The sequence below is a fragment of the Orcinus orca genome, chromosome 10 (genome assembly GCF_937001465.1).
Source record: "Orcinus orca chromosome 10, mOrcOrc1.1, whole genome shotgun sequence".
In the NCBI taxonomy this organism is placed as follows: Eukaryota; Metazoa; Chordata; class Mammalia; order Artiodactyla; family Delphinidae; genus Orcinus; species Orcinus orca.
Genome location: NC_064568.1, coordinates 97,431,230 through 97,452,685, shown reverse-complemented (window position 1 = coordinate 97,452,685; position 21,456 = coordinate 97,431,230). Strand labels below are relative to the sequence as shown.

The 21,456-nt window shown below is 42.0% G+C and overlaps 1 non-coding gene across 1 annotated transcript; it reads right to left on the bottom strand.

Annotated features, from left to right (window-relative positions):
• Nucleotides 1-16,548: 16,548 nt before the first annotated feature.
• Nucleotides 16,549-16,652, bottom strand: LOC117202708 (U6 spliceosomal RNA). Its single transcript, XR_004485197.1, has one exon. It is a non-coding gene; the product is annotated as a U6 spliceosomal RNA (small nuclear RNA).
• Nucleotides 16,653-21,456: the final 4,804 nt, after the last annotated feature.

The following is a 21,456-nucleotide window of genomic DNA, read 5'->3' as shown; positions in this document are numbered from 1 at the left end:
ATAAAGTTATTAAATATATTTCCTTCCTGACCGTGAGTCTTAAAGAGTTCTTGAACAAAATATAAATCTTGAGATTAAAAAGAAATTTTCTCTTGATTTTATTCTTTTTGGCTCTTGAAGTAATATTTTTATAGTATTTGTAATAGGAAAAGCTATCTTTGGGTATTTTGATATTCACTGAGCGTTGAAAGCATGCATTGAATTTCAGATTTATTGCCACCTGTTTAGAACAAGACCAGAGGGAAAGGTAATCTAGAAGAAAGATGCTCAGTTCTTACATTGAGCTTGCTTTCTGATGAAGAATGAGTTGTGGAGGAAGAATATCTCAGACTTATCAAATGGATACTTGTGTCATCTATGTTTTGAAGTTGAACCCTTGTTAATTCATAAAATGGTACCTAAAGTTTTAGGGTACAAAGAAAAAAGTAAACAGGATCTATGGCAGATCTTTGAGGAGGAGAATTGGGGTTCACCTCCAGCTTCCAATAGAATCTTAACAGAAGAGTTTGTCCCATTTCACTATTCCCGTTTATCTGCTTTTAATTTTCCATTATTCATTGTTATCAGACATTTTTCTTTTGGCCAATTTTATGAGTATTCTTCAGGCTCAGAGTTCTGGGGATTGAATTGCAAAATGGAATTGCATTAGGTGGTTTTCTGGCAAAGAAAGAGTTTCATCACTAGATGGTGCAGTAGTTCTATTTTATTTTTCCCTTGCTTTTGTCTTGGCCATTCTTATCTATGAACCAACCCGAATTAAATCAGTCTGTACTTCTGGACTCATTTCCATAAAATACATTCATTTTATTTTGTTCGGATAAAAATACACTTGAGGAAATTAAATACAAGAAAAACCAAGAGTTTCCATGTTATCACTAATTTTCCAAAGAAGGTTAAGAAGCAGTGTTCAGGGGTTATTTACAAATTAGAAAATCACATTAATTTTGTGATTTTGGCAAATCATTAATCTGGACCTTGATTTATGTACTCTTCATAAATTTGTGTTCCAGCTCAATGCATAATGGTCTTTAATAGTCTATACTTTAATGATTTTTAATTGCATAGTTGGTCAACTTGTTGGGATAAAAGGAATATACCAACGTATCACAATCAGTCTTACACCATGAGACTTGGTTTTGAAGTCCTGCTCTGCCACTTAGGATATTAACTTGGGCCGAGTTATTTTACTTCTGTGATCTTCAGTTTTCTCATCAGTAAATGAGGATAATACCTCTTGGGGGCTCAGCAAACACTCTGTCCCAGGGGCTTCCTCCTCTCGTGTGTCATGTGCACATAGAAAGATGATGTTGTTCTGGACTTTGCCATATGAGTTTTGATAATAAGTTCAGGTACCTCTGTTTTCAAAGTCTGTTTCCATACAGTGCACACTGGGATTTTAGAGAGGATTTGTTTCAGGTTTAAACTGTTCCACTGAACTGTGGGCTGCTTTGGCAGCAAAGTTGGCTGAGGGAATTTTTCAGAAACAGACCTCAGTGAAAAAGAGCCTGGTTAGAGAACAGAGTGGATAAACTTGCTCAGCTAGCAAATTCCTTGCATTCTCTAAACCAAATATGTACAAGATGAGGAAGCCAAAGCAGCCAACATAAATCCCCCGAAAGATGGTCGTGACTCGCCTGTCAGCTGTGCACATAGTCATCCACCACCTCAGATCCTGTTGCAAGTGGGCTTCTTGGCTTTGTTTATTGTTCTGCAGAGACAGCCAATGGTTCAAACACAGAGAAGTGTTGGTCTCTTCAGCTCCAGAATGTCTGACCTTAAAAGCTCAAGTCTTAGTACACAGCGTGGTCTGTAATAGCCTCGGAGACAAACATGCACTCCAGGTCTTAAAGCAATCAGAACGGCACTTAAGAGACCAGAGAAGGGACCCAACAGATTTTCATAAAATGACACCTCTCCTGTCCCTTTTGCTTATTTTTTTGTGGGAACTGGTATTGGTGGGTGACTACAGGATGTGCTACAAGAAGACACTTGTGTTGTCTTTGATGTGGAAAATAATAGAAGGTACAGAGATGGGTGGGTGGCATTGTAGGGCTGAGGGAACAACAATTTTGAGAGACTTCAGACTTTTGAAGGCCCTGTGCATGTTGACTGAGTGGGAGGGTATCAGACCTGGGTCTTCTCCCTGGTTCTGACCCCTTGTGCACAGGAGAGCTCATGTTAGACTTAATCTCTCTATGACAATTTCTTCTGCGATAAACATGGAAATAGATTAGCTTCTTTTGTCTTCTCTTAAATGCAGGTTGAAACTTTCAATGGGACAACATCAGTATAGGTCTGTTGTTCTTGGAACTTTTTTAGACCTGGACCAGTTTGACACCTTGAACTTGACATGTGCCATATCTACTATAGTTTTAAGCTTTAATCCATCTTTAGATTTATTTGAAGATTGTCTAACTTGGAGACTTTTTGCAAGGTGAATTAGAAGGGATGAACATTTCAAATCTAAAGTATAACTTCTGTTGTATTTTTTTAACAAGTATCTGGATAAACTATGTAAGGCCTATATTATTGATAAGGTAGACCTTGTAATAATGTTGGCATTCAACTTTCACTCTCAAACCATTTTCACATCTATAATCTCATTTTACCCTCACAATTTGTTCTTACTTGGAGGAAAAGAAAAAACTGTTTTTGTTTTTTTTAATCAAAGTAATTTACCTGGTTAAACACAGGTATTTCATGAGAACTGGGCAGCTGTTTGGACAAATGCCAATAATAAGAGCAGACCTGAAGTGGCCGCAGCAGCCTAGAGGCCTGAAGAGATCCCCGTGGAAACTGATCACTTCCTGGGTAACCCATGATCGGCTCATTCTCCTGCCACAATGCTTTGGCTTAAGAGTTTTTAACTCTTAAGGATGCAGAAAGGCCCACATGTGTTCACACAAGATCTTATTGGGGCATTAACCTGTTTTCTTCTATCAGAAATATCTTACTTGTGATGGACATCTTCAGACATAAGAGTTACATGACAGTGTTGACAGAATGCTCATTATCAGTAGAGGTGCCACCAAATTTAATTGTTTTCCAAGATTTCACTTAACTGAGCAGATATTTTCTTTCATAAATAAAACAGCATGATTTTCAGAGACCCTTGTGTCACCTTAACTGGTTTATCCATACCACCAATTATCTGGACAGGAAAAGTTGCCAAGTCAAAGCAAAACACTTAAGTCTTCCTGGACATTTTGAATCCAAAACAGACCAAAAGAAAAAAGTGTGATTTTGGTATCACAGAAATGGGAGGCAGCGTTTTACTAAAATCTGTAGACTGAGGCCTGCAGTGTGTCAGCAGCAGGTTTGTTGGCTACGATGGAAAACATGAACAGCGTGCTGATTAACCTCAGAATCAGGATCAAGAAAAAACACATCCACCCATGACATCAGGAATCTGTGGTATCTGAAACTGTATTGGGAAACTATTAAAGGCCTGAACAGAAATTTAGATTACAACAGTGCCCATAAACAAAGGCCAGCTCAACGTTATGACAACCCATCTACAAGGGAAGGACAAGAGGCAGAGATAATAAACTGACAAGTAACCCTAAAGGAATTTTTGCCTGACATTGAAATTTGCACCACTTTGCAAAGATCTCTTTATATTTTCAAGCGTTTCTTTCTCAAATGGATATAAACCTTGTATTCGCTCACCATGTCCAGAAGGGGGCAGAGGTGGTCAAGAGTCAGAGGGCTTCTTTACACACACAGTAGATGGAGAATTAAGAGGGACCAAGTAGACATGATTTTTTGCAAAAGAACGGTCCCCAAAGTTAACAAGATGAGCCCTTCAAATAGGTTCTGTCACTAAAGCAGGGCTTTTTCCATAAGCTAAAATGAGGACAATCAAGCTAATACCTTTAATACTGGAAAGTATCAACCTGAGAAATGTATCAAATCATCTGGTGAGGTTCCAGTTTTATGACGTATACCTCAAAAAATTCGATGGTTATCTTAGCTGTTACTAATCCAGTCTGGGCTCATCCTCTTGTCCAAAGCTACCAATAAATCTGGCTTTTTATATAATGATAAATTTGGTAAAATAAGGCCCAATCTCTTTAAAACTTCCCAGGCTTATCTGTTTTTTAAGCCACAATGAAACACGGGTCAGACTAAATGTAAATAGCACGTATTAAGTGTGTGCTGAAGAGCCTTCGCTGGGAGAGGATCTTGAGAAAAAGAATCAGCTGGACAAGTGAGTTTGATAAAACTTGTCTTCTACATCTCTGTCTTAGAGATTCACAATTCACACAAGCATGTTAAAGATTTTCAAAAGCTTTGAGTTAGGAACACTATTTGGCTTTGTTTCATTGCCATGAATTCTCTGAAGAATGTCTATCGTGATAAGAGAAATCTCTAGCTTGCTGATTCTGTGGACTCCTAGACAGCATTTCCAAGCATATTTTAAAAGTTCTACCTGGCATCACCAGGTAGATCTCCGGCTCAATCACACTAAATCTGATGCAGGGTTTTTTGGTTTCTTTTTTGCGGTACGCGGGCCTCTCACTGCTGTGGCCTCTCCCGTTGCGGAGCACAGGCTCCGGACGCGCAGGCTCAGCAGCCATGGCTCACGGGCCCAGCTGCTCTGCGGCATGTGGGATCCTCCCGGACCGGGGCACGAACCCGCGTCCCCTGCATCGGCAGGCGGACTCCCAACCACTGCGCCGCCAGGGAAGCCCCAATGATGCAGGGTTTTAATATCTAAGTTTTAACCTGAGTTTTTTATTCCCAGTGTTGCTCCTCTCTGGCCTCCAATGTCTGCTGACCTCTGGCTCCTCATCCTTTGCTTGGACTCTGCATAGCGGTACCTTCCCAGCCCTGTTTGGCAGGTCTGTGTCAGGCGCTTCCTAACTTACACGTCCTTTGGGGACGTCCCAGGCCCAAGCTCCCTGGATGGCATTTTGCTATGCATGGCCCAGGCTCAAGTTAGTCATATTAAATGGGACCCTCATATAAAATTCAAGGTTGCATCTGGCAAGTGTCCAATGAGAGGTGCTGGCTAAATGTCACAGCATTTCAGCAAAGGAAGTCCCCTGGGGACTGGGAAGTTCAGGGGCAGCTTCACAGATGATCTGGCAGTAGGACAGGCCTTGAAGGATGTTTTTAAAGGCAGAAGTGGTGGCCCATAATGAAGAGGAAAAGGGTGGACATGGACAGATCAGGTGGGAGAACAACGGAAACCCAGGTGGGGGGATCAGGATATGTGAAGTGAGTTACAGACAGGTGAGGCTGCAGTGGGAGACAGTGGAAGGTAAGACTGAAACGTAAACACACACCAGATACCAGGCACATAAATTTGAATTGTATCCTACAGGCAGAGGAAAACCAGAAGCTTTCTGAGAAGGAAAAGTACACCTCCATCTGAAATTCACGGAAGGCGCGTGTGGGGTAGTGCTGCCTTTACATCAACGTGTCAGCTTTCTAGATATTAGTGGGAAAGAACGAGGGCTTTTGAGTCAGAATCCTCCATCTGTTCCCACCTATTACTGCCACTTATGGGCTTGAGAAAGTTACATGATCTCTCGGAAGCTTAGTCTCCTCACGTATGGCATGATTTCAAAAGCTACCTCAGGTTGTTGTGAGGCTTCAACAGTGCAGTACTTGTAAAGTGACGGTGCTGTTGGAATAAAACACAGCTGCAGACATGCTCAATAAAGCCGTGCACTTAGAGATCATTCTGATCTGTAGTTTTCCAGCAACGTGACCGGCGTGCTGCGTGGTCAGCTGCTTGTGCCTCGCAGGATCCCTGAGTCCACACTGCCCTGATTGCCCACAACTGAGAGAACCATGCTGCTACCCTATTTTTCCTTCTTGAGTTGTTGCGTTATTTGGTCGCTGGTGAGGCCCTTATCTCTCCATTCTCCTCATTAGCATTAGTGTCTGCTGTCATCAACAGACAGAGGCAGCCACCTGGACTGGCTCTGGGAGTATGACTTTTTGAAACCCAATCTGCCCAGTTACCTCCCAAGCAAAGAAGACGGTCAGAGGGAGGTGAAACCAATTGACCCCAACCCGGCAGTTTTTGCCTAGAGCTGGAAAACTAAAATTCCCTTTGTAGCTTCTCCCTTTCTTCTTTTTAAAGCTAGTTAATTGGGGGAAGGAATGCCAGATGGGAATTCTCTGTAATGTCTCTTATCAGGACACTACCTGGGCTCAAGGCACTGAAAATAAGTAAAAGTAAACTCTTATGCTGTGAGAGTTTATTTTAGACAATAAGACATTTAGCAAATAGCTATTACTAGCCAGAAATGTATTTATGTCCTTTGATGTACTGTTTCTCTCCATACACTATCTCTCCATGGGGGATTTTATAAAGTTAATTTTAACTTCCTCCCATCAACCCAGGCTCTCTCCTTCTGGACTGAAGGCCTCACTTTGTCCTCACGTGGTAGCTCCTTCCTCATGTGTCCATTCGGCCCCTTGTCTCTGACCCTGCACGTTCCAGTTCCACCTCCCCCCAGGCACGACACCCACCGTTGCAGCCTGCTCCAGGTGAGGTGTACCTGGACTTGGCTCCCGGGGAAAGACTTGAGTAGGCTCCAGGTCGTAAGGAAAAAAGCCAATGGAGAGGGAGGGAAAGGTGACAGAGGGAGAGGGGGAGAAAGAGGAGGAGAGAGAGAGATAGTGATTGATTGTTGGGGGGAAGCCCTGACTTGGTAAGACATCTCTGAAGAAAGGGAGGTAAGATCCAGTGTGCCTGAGGGTAAGTAGGTGGTATTGCTACAGTTCTGTGTTACATTATTATGAAATGACTACAGACACACACACACACACATACACACATCCTCCCAGTGGAAAACATCACTTTCCCCTTCCCTTTAAGAAGGAAGAACATTGGAACAAGACGGTTCTGTACCCTGGTTAGTGACTCTCGCTGTTGGGTTCTGGTGTGGCTGTTAACTGTGCATTTCCTAGCCTTATGGGCACTGGGGTAATTTTCATAAAGAACATTCCTAATCCACATTTTCATTCTTGTGTACCCCAGAAGCCCAAATCCTGCTAAAACTTTAAAGCCTATATTTTACCTTTTTAACTTCTTATTGTTTAATTGCATTTATAATAAAATAACACATCTTTCAAATCAACGTGATACCAGCAGGATTGTCAGAATATCTTCCTGGATTTATAAACAGGTATTTAGCAGCTTTCAGTGCTAGGTGATAAACAAACTAAAAATAGCTAGATCAATAAATAATTTATGGAGCAAATGATTTGTTTTTAGTATAAATCGGTAGGAAGGTTCTCATGAATGATATCTGCAGTGAGTAGAACATTTTTCATTTTATTAAAACATTAAATAGCTTAAAGCTGCACTAAGACTTCTGGGATACACTGTAGCCATATTTTATGAACTGTGGATTAGATAACAATATCACATCACTGTTAGATTTCTTGAATGTGATAACTATACTGTGGTTACATAAGAGGGTATCTCTGTTCTCAGGCAAACACTGGTACGTTCAGGGGTAAAGAGGAATCATGTATGTAACCGACTCATTATATTAGTATTAATGTTATATAAATTATATTAATATTTATAAATTATAATAATAATTACATAAAGAGAGAATGAATGATAAAGCACATGTGGATCAATGTTAAAATCTGGTTTACCCGGGTAAAGAGAGTATGAGAGATCTTTGTACTATCTTAGCAACTTTTCTGTAACTCTGAAATTATTTCAAATAAAAAGTTAAGATATATATATATATATATATATATTTATAATACACATATATAGTATGGCCATATATTATATACAGTTGTCCTTCGGATCCTTGGGGTGTGACTCCAGGACTCCCACGGATACCAAAATCTGAGAATCCTCAAGTTCCTTATGTAAAATGGCATAGCGTTTGCATATAACCTATGCACATCCTCCCATATACTTCATTTTTTAAATTTAAATTAATTAATTAATTTTTTAATATATTTATACAGCAGGTTCTCATTAGTTATCTATTTTATACATATTAGTGTATACAGGACAATCCCAGTCTCGCAGATCATCCCACCACGTCCCCTCACCATCACCCCCTTTTTCCCCACTTGGTGTCCATACGTTTGTTCTCTACATCTGTATCTCAATTTCTGCCTTGCAAACCGGTTCATCTGTACCATTTTTCTAGATTCCACAAAAATGCGTTAGTATACAATATTTGTTTTTCTCTTTCTGACTTACTTCACTCTGTATGACAGACTCTAGGTCCATCCACCTCCCTACAAATAACTCAATTTCATTTCTTTTTATGGCTGAGTAATATTCCACTGTATATATGTGCCACATCTTCTTTACCCATTCGTCTGTTGATGGGCATTTAGGTTGCTTCCACGTCCTGGCCATTGTAAATAATGCTGCAATGAACACTGGGGTGCATGTGTCTTTTTGAATTATGGTTTTCTCTGGGTATATGCCCAGTAGTGGGATTGCTGGGTCATATGGTAATTCTATTTTTAGTTTTTTAAGGAACCTCCATACTGTTCTCCATAGTGGCTGTATCAGTTTACATTCTCACCAACAGTGCAAGAGGGTTCCCTTTTCTCCACACCCTCTCCAGCATTTGTTTGTAGATTTTCTGATGATGCCCATTCTAATCGGTGTGAGGTGTTATCTCATTGTAGTTTTTTTTTTTATGGCTGCATTGGGTCTTTGTTGCTGCACGCGGGCTTTCTTCTAGTTGCAGCGAGCGGGGGCTACTCTTTGTTGTGGTGCACGGGCTTCTCATCCCAGTGGCTTCTCTTGTTGCAGAGCACGGGCTCCAGGTGCACGGGCCTCAGTAGCTGTGGCACACGGGCTCAGCAGTTGTGGCTCACAGGCTCTAGAGAGCAGGTTCAGTAGTTGTAGCACACGGGCTTTGTTGCTCTGCGGCATGTGGGATCTTCCGGGACCAGGGCTCGAACCCATGTCCCCTGCATTGGCAGGCAGATTCTTAACCACTGCACCACCATTGAAGCCCTCATTGTAGTTTTGATTTGCATTTGTCTAATAATTAGTGATGTTGAGCAGTTTTTCATGTGCCTCTTGGCCCTCTGTATGTCTTCTTTGGAGAAATGTCTATTTAGGTCTTCTACCCATTTTTGGATTGGGTTGTTTGTTTTTTTAATGTTGAGCTGCATGACCTGTTTATATATTTTGGAGATTAATCCTTTGTTGATTCATTTGCAAATATTTTCTCCCATTCTGAGGGTTGTCTTTTCATCTTGTTTATAGTTTCCTTTGCTGTGCAAAAGCTTTTTAAGTTTCATTAGGTCCCATTAGTTTATTTTTGTTTTTATTTCCATTACTCTGGGAGGTGGGTCAAAAAAGATCTTGCTGTGATTTACGTCAAAGAGGGTTCTTCCTATGTTTTCCTCTAACAGTTTTATAGTGTCCAGTCTTACATTTAGTTCTTTAATCCATTTTGAGTTTCTATTTGTGTATGGTGTTACGGAGTGTTCTAATTTCATTCTTGTACATGTAGCTGTCCAGTTTTCCGAGCACCACTTGTTGAAGAGACTTTTTCTCCATTGTATATCCTTGCTTCCTTTGTCATAGATTAGTTGACCATAGGTGCATGGGTTTATCTCTGGGCTTTCTATCCTATTCCATTGATCTATATTTCTGTTTTTGTACCAGTTCCATATTGTCCTTATTACTGTAGCTTTGTAGTATAGCCTGAAGTCAAGGAGTCTGATTCCTCCAGCTCCGTTTTTTTCCCTCAAGATTACTTTGGCTATTCAGGGTCTTTTGAGTCTCCATACAAATTTTAAGATTTTTTGTTCCAGTTCTGTAAAATATGCCATTGGTAATTTGACAGGGATTGCAATGAATCTGTAGATTGCTTTGGGTAGTATAGTCATTTTCACAACATTGATTCTGCCAATCCAAGAACATGGTATATCTCTCCATCTGTTGGTATCATCTTTGATTTCTTTCATCAATGTCTTATAGTTTTCTGAGTACAGGTCTTTTACCTCTTTAGGTAGGTTTATTCCTAGGTATTTTATTCTTTTTGTTGCAATGGTGAATGGGATTGTTTCCTTAATTTCTCTTTCTGATTTTTCATTGTTAGTGTATAGGAATGCAAGAGATTTCTGTGCATTAATTTTGTATCTTGCAACTTTACCAAATTCATTGACGAGCTCTAGTAGTTATCTGGTGGCATCTTTAGGATTATCTATGCATTGTATCATGTCATCTGCAAACAGTGACAACTTTACTTCTTCTTCTCCAATTTGGATTCATTTTATTTCTTTTTCTTCTCTGATTGCCATGGCTAGGACTTCCAAAACTATGGTGAATAATAGTGGCGAGAGTGGACATCCTTGTTTTGTTCCTAATCTTAGAGGAAACACTTTCAGTTCTTCACCATTGAGAATGATGTTTACTGTGGGTTTGTCATATGTGGCCTTTATTATCTTGAGGTAGCTTCCCTCTATGCCCATTTTCTGGAGAGTTTTTATCATAAATGGGTGTTGAATTTCATCAAAAGCTTTTTCTGCATCTATTGAGATGATCATATGATTTTTATTCTTCAGTTTGTTAATACGGTGTATCACATTGATTGATTTGCATATATTGAAGAATCCTTCCATCCCTGGATAAATCCCACTTGATCATGGTGTATGATCCTTTTAATGTGGTGTTGGATTCTGTTTGCTAGTATTTTGTTGAGGATTTTTGTATGTATATTCATCAGTGATAATGGCCTGTAATTTTCTTTTTTTGTAGTATCTTTGTCAGGTTTTGGTATCAGGGTGATGGTGGCCTCCTAGAATGAGTTTGGGAGTGTTCCTTCCACTGCAATTTTTTGGAAGAGTTTGAGAAGGATGGGTGTTAGCTCTTCCGTAAAGGTTTGATAGAATTCACCTGTGAAGCCATCTGGTCCTGGAATTTGTTGGAACATTTCTTTCTGTTTTTCTTTTAATAAATTTATTTATTTAATTAGTTCTGGCAGCGTTGGGTCTTCATTGCTGCATGCGGGTTTTCTCTAGTTGCGGCAAGTGGGGGCTACTCTTCGTTGCGGTGCGTGGGCTTCTCATTGCGTTGGCTTCTCTTGTTGTGGAGCATGGGCTCTAGGCTCGCGGGCTTCAGTAGTTGTGGCACGTGGGCTCAGTAGTTGTGGCTTGCAGGTTCTAGAGCACAGGCTCAGTAGTTGTGTTATATGGGCTTAGTTGCTCTGCAGCATGCGGACCAGGGCTCGAACCCACGTTCCCTGCATTGGCAGGCGGATTTTTAACCACTGTGCCACCAGGGGAGTCCCTCCCTCTTTTTCTTGATGAGTCTGGCTAAAGGTTTATCAATTTTGTTTATCTTCTCAAAGAACCAGCTTTTAGTTTTACTGATCTTTGCTATTGTTTTCTTTGTTTCTATTTCATTTATTTCTGCTCTGATCTTTATGATTTCTTTCCTTCTACTTATTTTGGGTTTTGTTTGTTCTTCTTTCTCTATTTAGGTGTAAGGTTAGATTGTTTATTTGAGATTTTTCTTGTTTCTTGAGGTAGGATTGTATTGATATAAACTTCCCTCTTAAAACTGCTTTTGCTGCATCCCATAGATTTTGGATCATCGTGTTTTCGTTGTCATTTGTCTCTAGGTATTTTTTGATTTCCTCTTTGATTTCTTCAGTGATCTCTTGGTTATTTAGTAACGTATTGTTTAGCCTCCACGTGTTTGTGCTTTTCACGTTTTTTCTCCATGTAGTTTATTTCTAATCTAATAGCGTTGTAGTCGGAAAAGATGCTTGGTATGATTTCAATTTACTTAAATTTACTGAGGCTTGATTTATGACCCAAGATGTGATCTATCCTGGAGAATGTTCCGTGTGCACTTGAGAAGAAAGTGTAATCTGCCGTTTTTGGATGGAATGTCCTATAAATATCAATTAAATCTATCTGGTCTATTGTGTCATTTAAAGCTTGTGTTTCCTTATTAATTTTCTGTGCATTTGTGTAAGTGAGGTGTTAAAGTCCCCCACTATTATTGTGTTACTGTCAATTTCCTTTTTTTGTTTTTTGCGTTACGCGGGCCTCTCACTGTTGTGGCCTCTCCCGTTGCGGAGCACAGGCTCGGGACACGCAGGCTCAGCGGCCAGGGCTCACGGGCCCAGCCACTCTGCGGCATATGGAATCCTCCCGGACCGGGGCACGAACCCGTGTCCCCCACCTCGGCAAGCGGACTCTCAACCACTGCACCACCAGGGAAGCCCCAATTTCCTCTTTTATAGCTGTTAACATTTGCCTTATATATTGAGGTGCTCCTATGTTGGGTGCATATATATTTATAATTGTTTTATCTTCTTGGATTGATCCCTTGATCATTATGTAGTGTCCTTCCTTGTCTCTTGTAACATTCTTTATTTTAAAGTCTATTTTATCTGATATGAGTATTGCTATTCCAGCTTTCTTCTGATGTCCATTTGCATAGAATGTCTTTTTCCAATCCCTCACTTTCAGTCTGTATGTGTCCCTAGGTCTGAAATAGGTCTCTTGTAGACAGTGTATATATGGCTCTTGTTTTTGTATCCATTCAGCCAGTCTGTGTCTTTTGGTTGGAGCATTTAATCCATTCACATTTAAGGTAATTATTGATATGTATGTTCCTATGACCATTTTCTTAATTGTTTTGGGTTTGTTTTTGTAGGTCCTTTTCTTCTCTTGTGTTTCCCACTTAGAGAAGTTCCTTTAGCATTTGTTGTAGAGCTGGTTTGGTGGTGCTGAATTCTCTTAGCTTTTGGTTGTCTGTAAAGCTTTTGATTTCTCCATCGAATCTGAATGAGATCCTTGCCAGGTAGAGTAATCTTGGTTGTAGTTTTCTCCCTTTCATCACTTTAAGTATATCATGCCACTTCCTTCTGGTTTGTAGAGTTTCTGCTGAGAAATCAGCTGTTAACCTTATGGGAGTTCCCTTGTATATTATTTGTCATTTTTCCCTTGCTGCTTTCAATAATTTTTCTTTGTCTTTAATTTTTGCCAATTTGATTACTATGTGTCTCGGTGTATTCCTCCTTGGGTTTATCCTGTATGGGACTCTCTGTGCTTCCTGGATTTGGGTGGCTATTTCCTTTCCCATGTTAGGGAAGTTTTCGACTATAATCTCTTCAAATATTTTCTCGGGTCCTTTCTCTCTCTCTTGTCCTTCTGGGACTCCTATAATGTGAATGTTGTCACGTTTAATGTTGTCCCAGAGATCTCTTAGGCTGTCTTCATTTCTTTTCATCTTTTTTCTTTATTCTGTTCCATGGCAGTGAATTCCACCATTCTGTCTTCCAGGTCACTTATCCGTCTTTCTGCCTCAGTTATTCTGCTATTGATTCCTTCTAGTGTAGTTTTCATTTCATTTATTGTATTGTTCATCTCTGTTTGTTTGTTCTTTAATTCTTCTAGGTCTTTGTTAAACATTTCTTTCATCTTGTCAATCTTTGCCTCCATTCTTTTTCCGAGGTCTTGGATCATCTTCACTATCATTATTCTGAATTCGTTTTTTGGAAGGTTGCCTATCTCCACTTCATTTAGTTGTTTTTCTGGGGTTTTATCTTGTTCCTTCATCTGGTACATAGCCCTCTGCCTTTTCATTTTGTCTATCTTTCTGTGAATGTGGTTTTCGTTCCATAGGCTACAGGATTGTAGTTCTTCTTGCTTCTTCTGTCTGCCCTCTGGTGGATGATGCTCCCTCCCATGTACTTTAAATCCTCTCCAGATTACTTGCAATACCTAATAATACGTAAATGCTGTGTAAATCGTTGTAAATACCATGTAAGTGGTATGTATATAGTTGTCAAAGTGCAGCAAATTCAAGTTTTGCGCTTTGGAACTTTCTGGAATTTTTTTCCTGAATATTTCCCATCCACTGTTGCTTGAATCCCAGGATGCACAGCCTGAGGACACAGAGGGACGACTGTATATATATATTTATAATACACATATATAATATATCCACATTTTGGATTTAACCTTTAGACTGAGATGGCTCCAGCTGATATTTTCATGAAATAAGCTGAGTCAGGTGATTCTGGTTTAGGGTGTATTTGCAAACTGCACTGTCTATTGGGTGGTTGCCTCCACACCAGGCATGCCAGTAAAGTGCAGGAGCCCTGAGAGTGAGTTCCCTGCGTTTCCCGTTGTGAGCTGACGTTTGGTTTCCCCGGCTCACTGTGTTCCCTGATTATCGCAGAGAGAGAAGTAGCAGGAACTCCTTTCCCAGCAGCTATAAAATGCCAGTTAAATGGCTTATTTGCAAATTGCCAAATACAACCACTAGGTTATTTCTACACAAGAATTCCTGTGTAAGCAAATCTTCAGAACCTCAGGATTCAAATGAGGTGAACTAATGAAAAAGTCCTGGGATTAACAGATAAAACTACTGTACGTAAAACAGATAAGCAATAAGGATTTACTGTATAGCACAGGGAACTGTATTCAATATCTTGTAATAACCTATAATGAAATATTATCTGAAAAAAATAACTGAATCACTATGCTGTACATCTGAAACTAACACAATATTGTAAATCAACTATACTTCGACTTAAAAAAAAAAGTCCTTGGCATCCAGACAGCCAAAAAGCACATGAAAAGATGCTCAACATCGCTAATTATTAGAGAAATGCAAATCAAAACTACAATGAGGTATTACCTCATACCAGTCAGAATGGCCATCATCAGAAAGTCTACAAACAATAAATGCCGGAGAAAAGGGAACCCTCCTACACTGTTGGTGGGAATGTAAATTGCTATAATCACTATGGAGAACAGTATGGAGGTTCCTTAAAAAACTAAAAATAGAAGTACCATATGATCCAGCAATCCCACTCCTGTGCATGTATCTGGAGAAAACCATAATTCCAAAAGATACATGCACCCCAATATTCATTGCAGCACTATTTACAATAGCCAAGACATGGAAACAACCTAAATGTCCATTGACAGAGGAACGGATAAAGTAGATGCAGTATATGTATACCATGGAATACTGCTCAGCCAAAAAAAAGAATGAAATAATGCCATTTGCAGCAACATAGATGAACCTAGAGATTATCATACTAAGTGAAGTGTCAGACAGAGAAAGACAAATACCATATGATATCGCTTAATGTGGAATCTAATAAAATGATACAAATAAACTTACAAGACAGAAATAGGGTCACAGATATAGAAAACAAACTATGGTTACCGGGTGGAAAGGAGATTGGAGGGATAAATTGGGAGACTGGGATTGACATATACACACTACTATATATAAAATAGATAACTAACAAGGACCTACTATATAGCACAGGGAACTCTTCTCAATAATCTGTAATGGCTGTATGAGAAAAGAATCTAAAAAAGAGTGGATATATGTATATGTATAACTGATTCACTTTGCTGTACACCTGAAACTAACCCAACATTGTAAATCAACTATACTCCAATAAAAAGTAAAGAACTCTTTAAAAATGTCCTTGGACAAGTTAGCAGCTTCTTTTAAGTCAGGGCGCTATGCTCTGCTCCGCTGAGCTCTGCCAGCAGCTGAGAGTTAAGACCTGGAGATTCCCGTCCTGATCCTGTTCCTGGAAAGCGTCGGGATTTTCAGCAAGTACTTTCACCTCTATCTCAGCCTCTGTGGCCTTTCTTCTTCTTGCTTGTAACCAGCATTGGTGTGTCCGGGATAGATCGGATGATCTCTACCCAGTTCTAAAAACTCAGGAGAGTATTGTGCTAAAAGGAAGCTCCTTATGGGAGGAGATGATCCTGAGGGAAAATGGCTAAAAACTAATTGCACTCATCTTTTACTTTCACCCTCCCCTGGGCACCTCCACTTTCTACTGTTCACTCCTGGCCTCCTAAGTTTCTGAGTCTTACAAGAATTTCCCACGAGGACTGTTTTTGGCCTGAAAGATACCCTCAAAACATCAAAAACCTTGAACCAAAAAAAGGCAGACTACTTTTCATATTTAAACTGAAAAATGTTTAATGGCAGAAAAAAAACCCACCAAAACCAAAAACCCTCCTTGACTGGGAAGTAGTAACAGGTTGAAAGTTTAATAGGACATGAGGAGAATTTGACACCTTGAGGGCAAGGGTTTGCTGCAGGCACACCAGGGATGGAGGTGAACATGGTATTTAGGGACCCCAACCTCCCCTCAGGCCTCAGGTTGCCTGGCCAGAGCACCCCAGCCAGGTCCATACCCCCGGCCCCCTGTCAGTGCCCTGGGTTTGGTTAAAGAATGTGTTAATAAAAAATTACTCATGACACTGGTAAAAAATGTAGGGCTGACTCTGTTCAGTCGGGAACCAGCACCATGGTGTAGGGATGACTACACTGGAGGAAGAAGTCTAGTGGCAGCATTTTCCCAACAGCATCTGCTTACTTCATGTCTTTGTAGCACATTTTGCTAATTCTCACACTATTTCCAACTTTTTCACTATTATATTTGTCATGGTGATCTGTGATCAGTGATCTTTGATGTTACTGCTACGACTCACTGGAAGATAAGATGATGTTTAGTATTTTTTAGCAAGAAAGTATTTAAAAAAATGTTTTGCTGCTCAAAGGGTTAAATTTTTTTTTTCATAAAAATGGACTGCTTCATGAATTTGTGTGTTATCCTTTGTGCAGAAGCCGTGCGAATTTTCTCTCTATCGTCCCAATTTTAGTATATGTGCTGCTGAAGCAAGCATTGCAATACACTTTTTTTTTTTTTCTTTTGCAGTACGCGGGCGTCTCACTGTTGTGGCCTCTCCCGTGCGGAGCACAGGCTCTGGACGCGCAGGCTCAGCGGCCATGGCTCACGGGCCCAGCCGCTCCGTGGCATGTGGGATCTTCCCAGACCGGGGCACGAACCCGTGTCCCCTGCATTGGCAGGCAGACTCTCAACCACTGCGCCACCAGGGAAGTCCTTTTTTTTTTTTTTTCTTGGTTGCGTTGGGTCTCCGTTGCTGCGCGTGGGCTTTCTCTACTTGCGGCGAGCGGGGGCTACTCTTTGTTGCAGTGCACGGGCTTCTCATTGCGGTGGCTTCTCTTGTTGTGGAGCACGGGCTCTAGGCATGTGGGCTTCAGTAGTTGCAGCACCCATGCCCCCTGCATTGGCAGGCAGATTCTTAACCACTGCGCCACCAGGAAGTCCCAAGAAAGTATTATTAAATTAAGGTACGCACATTGTTTTTTAGACATAATGCTATTGCACACTTAATAGACTAGACTATGTATGGTGTAAACATTACTTTTACATGCACTGGGAAACCAAAAATACCATGTGACTTGCTTTATTGTGATGGTCTGGAACTGAACCTAGAACATCTCTGAGATATGCCTGTACCTGTTTTTGCAAACTGAAAGAAATTTGAAGGCGATTTTTAATTTTAAGAATAAAGGCAAAAAGCAAAAATAACAGATGCTTTATCTCGATTTATTTTGTGCATCTATTTGCAAGATGTGTCTTAAGGTCATTTCTTCTTTGCTTTATGCCATTTCAGCTTACGAAACGTTTCATAAGAACGCTCTACTTGTGGATTGCAGGGGAAACTTGCACCTCTCAAAGCTCTCTATCTGGCGCACAGCTGCTGAGCTGTCCACTGGTAGGTGCTCTGTGGCACCTGGAGGACCTGCCCCAAGCAAAACTCTCATTTCAATAACTCACGCACAACTGCACCCTGCCTTTGCTTTTGTAAAGGGATTTACTAAAAAAGGAATGTAGGGCCTTTGCCTTTAAATGTCAAAGCAATGTTTCTCTCTTTGAAAATAAAATCTTTCTTTTGGTTCTTCTGAAAGTTACTGATAAGACCAAAGGGGATAAAACAGGGAAGGAACAAGGAGAAGAGAAACCGTGGCACCAGTGCCTGGAAAACGGCTCTCTGTGGGTGAAAAATGTTCCAGTTGTTTCTCCCAGGTAAGACTTGAAGCAAAGAAGTCATGCAGAAAACTCATGGAAAATCAGAGCAAAGTATTTTTAGGTGGTTGACCTTTTAGTAAGAGTAGTATCTCCTTTAAAAGGAAAAATTATCATAGAATATTATGTTACTAATACTTGGAAGAGAGGCAGGAAGGTGGGGGGATAAGCCAGGGGTAAAAATATCCAGGTCTGTGGTATACACTTTGGGGGCCTGTGTGCCCAGAAGCTCGTCTTTCTGGACTGGCTGGTACTGGAGCTTTGCGCTTGCATCTGGTATAACTGCATCCCTTGCCTATCGGAATGTGTCTGCAGAACCATTTCTCAGTTCTCAAAATGTTCCCATACAGCCTCCCTCCCTCCTCCTCCTTCCTTGCCCCTTTCTTCCTTCTTATTTTCCTTACTGTCTCCAGGAAAAGAGAGGTGATGAAGCTTCCAGTTAAGAGCACAGACTTCAGTCATATTGGCCTGAATCTGAGTCTGGACTCTGCTACTTACTCTATGCGTGACCTTGGACAAGTTACTAAATTTCTCTGGGCCTCAGTTTCCCCATCTGTGTAATGGGAGGAACAATAGTACCTGCTTCGCAGGGTGGTTGGGATAATTAAATGAGAGAGCACATGTAATGTGCTCAATAAAACTGAGTTCTCAGGAGAAAGGGAGGAGCTTGCAGAAACCTGCTGACTGTCTGCCCAAGGGGACATGAGTGCAGGATAAGCCAGCAGGTCTGGATGCCCAATCCAGACCTCCTTTGATTTTTGTATTTTCTGTTTTCACTCCAGTACTCCCTGACTTTATTCCGTTATACCTGCGTGGATTATTTTGACAGAAGAAACTGAGCTAATCCCACTCTGTGTTCTGCAAAATTCTCTGATAATAGGTTTTTTTTCTCAGAATACTCCACTGCCCCCCAAAGAGTCAACTCCAAGTAAAATTACGGAGCATACAGGGTTTTGTTTTGCTTTGGTTCCAGTCTACCTCCTCTTTCTGTAGGCTCCGCATCTCCATTTCCTTCCCTTCACCCTAAATCCTGAGGGGTCTTGCTGTCTAGTTCACTGCAGCACCTGTCCACTTCTGCCCTCTTTCTTATCTTCCGAAATAGCCTGTCCCAGTGACCTTGCGCCACTCTCATTTCCTGGGATAGCTGATATCGGCTAATTTTTAGGAGTCAGCATGAGTCTAAGCCAGTCCACAGGTGACCACAATGAATGGCCCCTCTCTTTGCTGTGTTTGTCTCCTCACTGCGATTTCAAAGGCTCATCTCCAACAGTGAAATAGGCAGCAATTGCAAAGTAGTAAGGTATTTCCAGTGCACACCCAGTTGTACCTTCCTGCAGGGAGTTCCCTGCTCTTTCTTGCGGTTAGGCTGGCCCCAGATACGACCGGGGTCATGACTCCCAGGATACTCACTGCTGGATAGAGGGAGCAGGCTGCAGGGGTGAAAACTAGACAGGTCACCAGGTGGAGGTGGCAGAGCGGGCCGGCCATCCCTGCAGGCAGTGACTTGGTCGTCCCAGCTACTCTACTAGTCTGACTTCACTGCTTGGCACCATTCTTGGAATGGATGCAAAGCCTTTTCCTTTGCCCGGAAAATCTCGTCGAGCTCCCTCTCCCCTGGACCCCTGAGGGCTGCTGGAGAGGAGCGCACCTCCAGAGCCTGCGTGCTGCTATCTTAAGGGCTCTGTGGGCTCCAGGCCTCCCACGCATCAACATTCTTTCCTATTTAGCCAGAGAGGGATTTCCTCACCGTTTTCACTCCTGCCAAGACCCAGTCCCACCTCTGCTGCCCCTCCTACCAGACTCCCTCACTCAGCAAATAACCTTGGCTCATCCGAGGGGGGCCCTCCGCTTCTCTCACCTGCCTGCTCTCCCTGCCTGTCCCTCTCTCCTTCCTGCCCCCTCTTCCTCTCCAAGGCCAACGCCCTTTGTCTCTGACCTTGACCTGGAGTCCTCCTACAAACCCACTGGCTTTCTTCTACCATGCGTCTTCTCTTTCTGGCCCAGTGACTCTCTCCACATAGGTTGTGAATAGCCCCTGGTCTCCTTGAGTGGAGACTAGTCTGTGGCCCGTTCTCCTCTGAGCTGCCGTCACATCCTCCTACCCCTCCGGTGCTTCCTCTTTGAACCTTCGCTCTCAGCCCAGGTGTGCATGGGCCCATCCTCACTCTCTCCCCGACTCCCACCACAGGCTTCCTGGAGGTCGAGTCCGAAACCCTCTTTCCCTGTGGTCACTATGCGCATCCTCCATGCTGCACTGTAACACCCCCGGCCGAGGCCTGAAGCCTCCCGTTTGCCCCTTGCAGTGGTCCTTCTCCGTCGTGATTCTTCTCTAACCCTTGAACTCACTGTGCTTCCTTTACTGTGTGTGTCTCTCCTCCTTTCGTCCCCTCTCCCCATCCTCCTCCTTTCCAAACATGCAGGTTCTGTCCTGGCTTAGAATCCATTTCCTCCACAAACACTCTCTTGTCTTTCTTCCCCTTTATTCTGACTTCATCTGTGAATAACATGTAAGTTGGCACTTTTAGGAGTTACTTCTTTTCTGAACTTCGGATTTTCCTCCCTCCCTCCCATCCTCCCACCCTCCCTCCCTTCTTTCCTCCTCTCTCCCTCCCTTCTTCCCTCTCATCTATTCAGTAGATATTTACTAAGCATCTTCTGTGGGCCAAGTTCTGTACCATAAAATTAAAACAGCGATCACAGTAAAACGTGCTAAGTGCTGTGAGGTGGGAGGTACAGGATGTTACGGGAGCACCCAGCAGAGACACCTAAATCAGAATGCGAGAAGAGAGGGTGAGGAAAGGCTCTCCCTAAGGAAGTTGTGTTTAGGAGGAGATGTGAGGAGGGGTAGCCTGAAGGGCAGGGTGAGTTTTGGGGGAGAGTCTGGTGACTTCTGCCGCCTCGCCCCTCTCATTCCTTCTTGCAAGCATATCCTCACCTCACTAGGCATCCCCTGGTGACAGACACTTCATACTGGACAGGTTTCAAACTGAACGGATTATCTCTTCCTGTTCTTCCGGTGCTGCTGTGTCAGCAAAAGCCACGCCAGTATTGTTTCCCTAAGTTTCCATAATGTCACACCTGACTCCTCTAGTTTGCTACCCCCTCACACTGGCTCCACCATCTGTGTCTTCTTCTCCTTCTGTCATTCCCATTCAAAAATCCCTTGCTCTTGTGTACTTCCCTGGTGGTCCAGTGGTAAAGAATCTGCCTTACAATGCAGGGAATGCAGATCTGATCCCTGGTCAGGGAACTAGGATCCCACATGCCGTGGGGCAACTAAGCCCGTGCGCCACAACTACTGAGCTTGCACGCCTCAACGAGAGACCCCACGTGCCTCAAACTATAGAGCCCGTGAGCGCCTGGAACCCGCACCACAACTGCAGAGAAGCCTGGGCACCACAACGAAGATCCCGCGTGTCGCAACTAAGACCTGCAATTAAGACCTGATGCAGCCCAAAATAAATAAAATAAAAATTAAAAAATCTTAAAAAAAAATCCTTGTTCTTATAGCCCTTCTTTTTCTTGCCGAGACCTCCAGTCTCACCCTCATTCAATCAATCCACAGACTTCCACTTTTAGATATTTTCCTGAA